The 6,736-nt window shown below is 24.0% G+C and overlaps 1 pseudogene; it reads right to left on the reverse strand.

The window, feature by feature from the left end:
- Positions 1–229: 229 nt before the first annotated feature.
- LOC145839041 (dolichyl pyrophosphate Man9GlcNAc2 alpha-1,3-glucosyltransferase pseudogene) lies at positions 230–6,352 on the reverse strand (annotated as a pseudogene).
- Positions 6,353–6,736: the final 384 nt, after the last annotated feature.

Genomic DNA, 6,736 nt, shown 5'->3' on the forward strand with positions numbered 1-6,736 from the left:
TTTATTAAACAAGAGATTTAGATTAACCATCTGTTAACTATATACATTTAATAACTAAAAACTATCAACTTTTAAGTAAGTATAACAAACTACAACAACAGAGGTCTTTTTAAATATATATTAACTTTATTGCAACGTATTTAAAAATTATTCGAACAGAAAACAACACATAACAGAAACTAAGTATTTTTTACATTAACTAAAAAAGAGTTGACATGACACTAGTCAACTAAAAAAACCATCCCCATAACTGCTTCAAATAAAAAACTATCTGATCAAAAGTTAATACATTGAAGAACATCATGTAACATCCAAACATACAAGCAAATAACATGATGGCTAGTGGAACGACAACAACAAGCAGCAACGCGATCACCACAACATCAGACATATTCATCAATCCTAAAATGTATTTTAGTTCGTAAATTTTTATTCAATATATTTTTAACTTTGTTGTAAGTCTTTAACAAAAATTGTGCACTCATAACTAAATAAACTATCATCCTTTTGAAAATATAAAAATAGTAAATTTATATAAAACTAATTTGAAAATTTTCACTTGTTTTCGTAAAATCAAATAATTTAGATAGCATAAGAAGTAATTGTTTGATGATTTTCATCACCAACTAACTAGCTTACTAGTTTTATACCGACTAGACATATAAAAAATCAAAAAGAGTTTAAAAGTTTTAAGTTGAGATTGTATTATTAAATATTAGAAAAACTTAAACTAAGCTGTAGATCTTAAAAAAATAGATAAACTTAAATATTAGCTCAAATAAAGTCCACCTATAAAATAAAAAAATTATACTTTGTAAACTAGCCCTTTACCAGAATTTTTTTATTTTTATTATAATAATAAATTTAATTTTAGTTTTTCAGAACTTGCTTAAGTAGTTTAAAACTAAAATATTAAATAAGAAAACTTACAGTATTTTTAAAAGAGCTTCTTATGATTCAACCAATTTAGACACACAACTGAACCTGGAAGATATAGTTTAGTTTAATTTATGAATATTTTCAAATAGAACCTATGAATTTTTGCATCTAATTAATTGTAAGTACGATATATAAATTAACAAAAAATATTATACTCCTTGTTGTTGTTTATTTAAATAAATTTATAGCATTATTATTTATAAAAATTACATAAACCATTATAGTGTTTCAGTTTTTTCTTATTAGTTATTTTTTAAATGGTTTATATCAACTTCAAGTGATTGTTTAGATACGATTTAAAGAAAGTAAATTTTAATTATAAGCTTAGTCGATCAAAAGATACAAATTCAAAAATTTGAAAAATTTAAGGGAATTGTTGACAGTTCAATTCATTTAAAAAATATTTGATACAATTTTATACATTCTTAAACAATTGTACTCTTCTTAAAAGAAGTGTTAAAATTAGAAACATCAAGCTACAAAAACAATTTAATTTGATAATAAAAGTAAATTAAAATGATATACTTGTTAAGTAAAGTTTAGCATACTGATTTACCTATATTCTAACAGTTGGAAATGTAGCAAAATTGAGTTTGTGTAAATAACAATATGTTACACTAGGATATTGTACAATGTAGGTATGTAAATAAAATTCTAGACTGTATTTATATGTTTTTTTACTAATCAGAAATCATAAAAACGTTAGATCATAAAGTGAAAACTATAATTTAATTTTCAAATCAAAATTTTAATGTAATAATTTTCTAATGATATATCACCTAAATTATATTACACTATTTAATGGTCTTAAAGTCTTTTATCAGTAAAAGACTTTTCAATGTACATAAAGAAGTTAAATAAAGGTTTAACTATAAATGTAGTTCGTTGTATAAAAAACCTGTTAAAATATTTGAAAAAATTAAACTATTAAATATTTCATATAAACGTTAGACAAAAATATTTTTTTTATATATTAAGTTATTTTTTTATTTTTTCAAAGATAAAATACTAAACATAAAAATTTTAACTAGTATTGTAAACGATTATTAAAACTATTTTATAAAAAGTAATTAGCATAAATGTTAAATATTTCATAATCAGGAGATGATTTCTTACCAATACACACCATTAGCCACATTAACTTTATATCAATTGTTTATTTGTCCTTTGCAAGTCGTTAAACTGTGTACTACACAAATAAAAAATTTTATAGAGTAACTAAGTCCTTGGACCAAATATTCCTGAAATCTTTTATTTGTCGTTTAAAAAACTATTATACCTAAATAACTTTTGAATAACTTAATATAAAATATTAGTTAATACTCAATTCTAGAGATAGAAATTTGATTGATGTTTTTTTGAACATCTGAGTTAGTAATCTAGTTATATAAAGTATTTTTTTTTTAATAAATATATATTCAGTGAATATATAAATATAAATCAAAGCCGATAAATTGTGTTTGAAAATACTACTCAAGATAAAACTTTTGAAAAAAACATTTCAAGAATAAATATATATAAAAGTTATAAGTAACATCTGTATAGTTTCAAAAAATATTAGTAAGTAAATTGGAATTACTGTCTTAACTATTTTTTAAACAACTAAACCTTACAAAAAAAGTAAAAATAAAATAGATCAACAATTTATAGTTAAAATCATGACTGAATTTAACTAATTTTTACTAGAAAAGGTTGGAAAACGTAAAATTTTGAAAGTCCTGTATCGATTTTTTTACATATAAAGATTAACGTCAAAATTAACTTAATTTTATTTTATTTATTATTTTTTCTCACTAAACTATCAATATACAATTATAAGAAAATAATACTGTTTAAAAAAAAAAGACATATTTAAAATTTAATTTATTTGTTAAATAGTAAATTGTTTTTCTTCATTCAACTTGTAGTAAAAAACTTTATTTTTCAGTTTTACAAAAACTATCCTGACTGTATTTTTATTTTGAAAGATCATTAACTTTTCAAAACTTTAAAACAAAAATCAAAGGGTTATTTTAGTATTATCAAGTAGTTTACTAACTATCTAAGTGATTAATGAATTTTTTAATTTTTATCTCTTGATTTTCGTTAATAAATTTAAATTTTTAAAAAACTCTTAGACTTTACTTAAATGGATAAATAGCAGCAATAGTTATTGATAAATGTTTTTAGACGATTATTTCACTTTCTAATATTTTCTTTTTAATTAAAGATCATAACATTTTTGGATGGATAGAACATGCTGATATTATAGAATTATAGCTCATCGTATCACTTTTTTGCGTTAGATTTAAGCTTGTTTTAAATTAAAGCCAACATTCAAATGTTTAATTCCGAAAATATTTTTTTACTATTGATCTTTTTTTCTTCTTTTTATTCAGTTTAACAAAAACTATATCCTGATTGTTATTCTATTTGGAAAAATTATTAACTTTCTAAATGTGAATTATCACTGAATACATAATTTTAAGTACTTCAAAACAATAACCAAAGAACGATTTTAGTATTATCAAGGAGTTTACTAACTATTCAAAATGAATAATAAAGATTTAAATATTTTTTAGTAGAGTTTTGTTAAAAATTTAAAATTTTTTAACCACTCTTAATTACTTAATATTAAAAGTCGCAATATTAAATATTAAAAAAAAACATTTTCTGACCATTAATTTTTAATAATAAATTAAGACAATAATATTAGTGGATGAATAGAACTTTCTGATTTAAAATAATATTAGCTTATCGTATTACTATTTTGCGTTCAAATAATCTTCTTTTTATTTGAAGCAAACGTTAAGAAGTTTAATTTCTAAAATATTTTATTACTGCTTTTTTCTCAGTATGCATATTTTATAAACTAATTATTAGATTATTAATTTTTTTTTAGAAATAAGTAAAACTTAGTAGAAGCTGTATTCAAACACAGGTATTTAAAAATTGCTGTGAATTTATTTTTTCACCGTTTTTTTTTAATTGATGAAGACGTATTTTATTTCAAAACTGACTTGTAAAAACAGAATTAGTTATTAGAGTTTTTATCTTGAATAGAATAAAAGTCTACAAATTATACAAAAAACAACATTAGTATATATTATCTTGTAACATTACATTAAATATTTAATTTGATTAACTTGTTGGTTTCAATGTATATTTAAATTTTTTAAACATAGAAATTTTGTAAAACATTTGTAAAGTTAAAAAAACTTTATTCTACATCCAACTTCGTATATAACTAAATTAGATAACAGAACGACTAACTTATAAACTTTAAACTAATATTACAAAAGTATATGTTATAAACTAATCATTGTACATAACTTATTTTACAGTATTTTCTTATGAATTTTTTCTTTATAGATAAACTTTAACATTATCAAGTTAAGTTTATTTTATTAATTATTCTCAAATAAACCCCAAATTTTTTTGGATAATATTTTTAGTAAACATTTACAATTGGAGTAGTTTTGATTAACCATCTGTTATTTACAAAAATTTAAAAACTAAAAACGATCGATTTTTAAGTAAGTGTAACAAATTACAACAACAGAAGTCTTTTTGGATATTTATTAACTTTATTGCAACATATAAAAAATAATTCGAACAGAAAACAACACATTACATAAACTAAGTATTTTTTACATAACCTAAAAAAAAGTTGACATGACATAAATCAACTAAAAAAACCATCCCCATAACTGCTTCAAATAAAAAATCATCTGATCAAAAGTTAATACATTGAAGAACATCATGTAACATCTAAATATACAAGCAAATAACATGATGGCTAGTGGAATGACAACAATAAGCAGCAATGCGATCACCACAACATTTTTCAACGTTAACTAACTTCTATACATAAAAAACTATTGAAAATAAACTTTAGCGAAAATTAAAATATATTATATTAGACAACCCTGTTTTACTTTAAAAGTATAAGTACTTTTTTTAAAATTGTAATTTTGTTAGTTACTAATCATTTTTTTGCGTAAAACTGTTTAAAAACAATACTACGAAAAAAATGTTTAACATGAAAATATAAAATATGTTCTTAAGCTTGTAAAATATTAAAAGTAACAAAACATATTGAAAAAACACCACAACAAACTATTGAAGTGAGTAGAGAATACAGGTCAAGCAGGTTTGCCGGGGCGTTTAAAAAGTGTGAAAACATTAATACATAACTTAGCAGCCATAAAAACATACAAATTTTTGTAATGATAGACTTCTTTTTTACTAATTTATAACTTTCAAGATCTTGACATTTAAGTATATTTTTGAAGAAATCGTCAACTTGTTTAGAAACACTACCAAACTTAAAACTACAAATTCCTTGAAACACCAGTGAAAGGAGAATAGTTTGAACGGCCAAACCTTCTTTGTAAAGTAAAGGCATCATGCTAACAACTGAGTATTGCTGGAAAATTGTTAATAGGAGAGAAACGTTTTTATGGTACAATAGTATGCTTGTTACTGCAGGAATTAGTATAGAAACTTCATTTTTGTGGTTGGAAAATAAAAAGAAAGCCATAGATACATTAAGTAATGTGTACTTAAATTTTTTCATTGTTGGTTTGTAGAGAAGATCAACTAGTGATGGCAAAGAAGCAATTGCTGGAAATATTCTGCTTTTAATATTACTGAGGCCTTCTAAAATTTGAAACGGATACCAAATTACCATCATTGTAGCAACAACACTAATGCCTAACTTAAATAGTTTTACTGTTCCCTTTTTAAAAGGAAATTCAAGTGTTTTACCCAGCAAGTAGAAAGTTACGGGCAAGGCATGGTAGAGTTCCATTTGCTTGTAATTCAGTGCTAAACAAAACAAAATAGTTTCAAAAACATCATAAATACTATTAAACATACCAACACTAGTGAAAAAAAGCCCCAAGCTGATATTATTGTACTGAAAAAATCCAAGATCTATTAGATTGATATTTGGGTCGAGCAGAAACGTCAGGATATAAGAGAATAGATCATTAGAACACTGTTCAAACATTTTAGCAGACAGTTTGATCAACAGTAGCGCGGCGGGTATGTAAACAAGCAGATCTATTATGAGGGCTGTTGCTCGCATGAAAGACTTGTAGGCTTGACTTTCTAAACCTCTCGACTCATGCGACCTCATCCAATCAGGATTTATCACCTGATAGTTTTCACCGCCAATCGAGCTGTGGTAAGCAGTCAGTGGCGGGTAATCGATTCCCCAGTACGATAAGTCGTTGCCTTCTGTTTGCCGGTACCAGTCTTGCGGTTTCAAGTTCACTGTTACTTCTTGCCAGTGCCTCTGCGCCTCGTAATCACCGAACTTCGGAGGTGTGGCCATTTCGGTATACGGTCTGAGGGACACGATCAGTTTTATCAAAAGGAAGAGCAATAACAATATTGCTAAACTTCGTTTTGTAGAAAAAAATTTCATTTCTCATGTGATTTTTTTTTAAATTTCTGTATAATCAAGTAGCTGTAAACTGAATTTTGTAATGTTAAATCAGAAATTGGCATTAAGAATTTTATAGCTAAACATGTGCTGGGATATGCTATAATAAAGTAAAAAAAAGCAGGGAAATCTATTAACATACGTAAGTTTCTTAATTTAACAACTTTTATCAAAAACAACTTAAGCTTTTATGTATATTCATTTTTTAAAGGTAGAACGGACACAGTTTTAAATAAGCCTGATTTTTAATAATTATAAATTAGTTATGTAATTTGAAAGGTACACATGATAGTTTATGTCAATACTTATATTATTTTGTAAGTGTACAAAACTAAACAATTAATAATAATAAAAAAATAATTAAGC

Source organism: Thalia democratica, chromosome 6 (assembly GCF_965202585.1).
Source record: "Thalia democratica chromosome 6, ktThaDemo2.hap1.1, whole genome shotgun sequence".
In the NCBI taxonomy this organism is placed as follows: Eukaryota; Metazoa; Chordata; class Thaliacea; order Salpida; family Salpidae; genus Thalia; species Thalia democratica.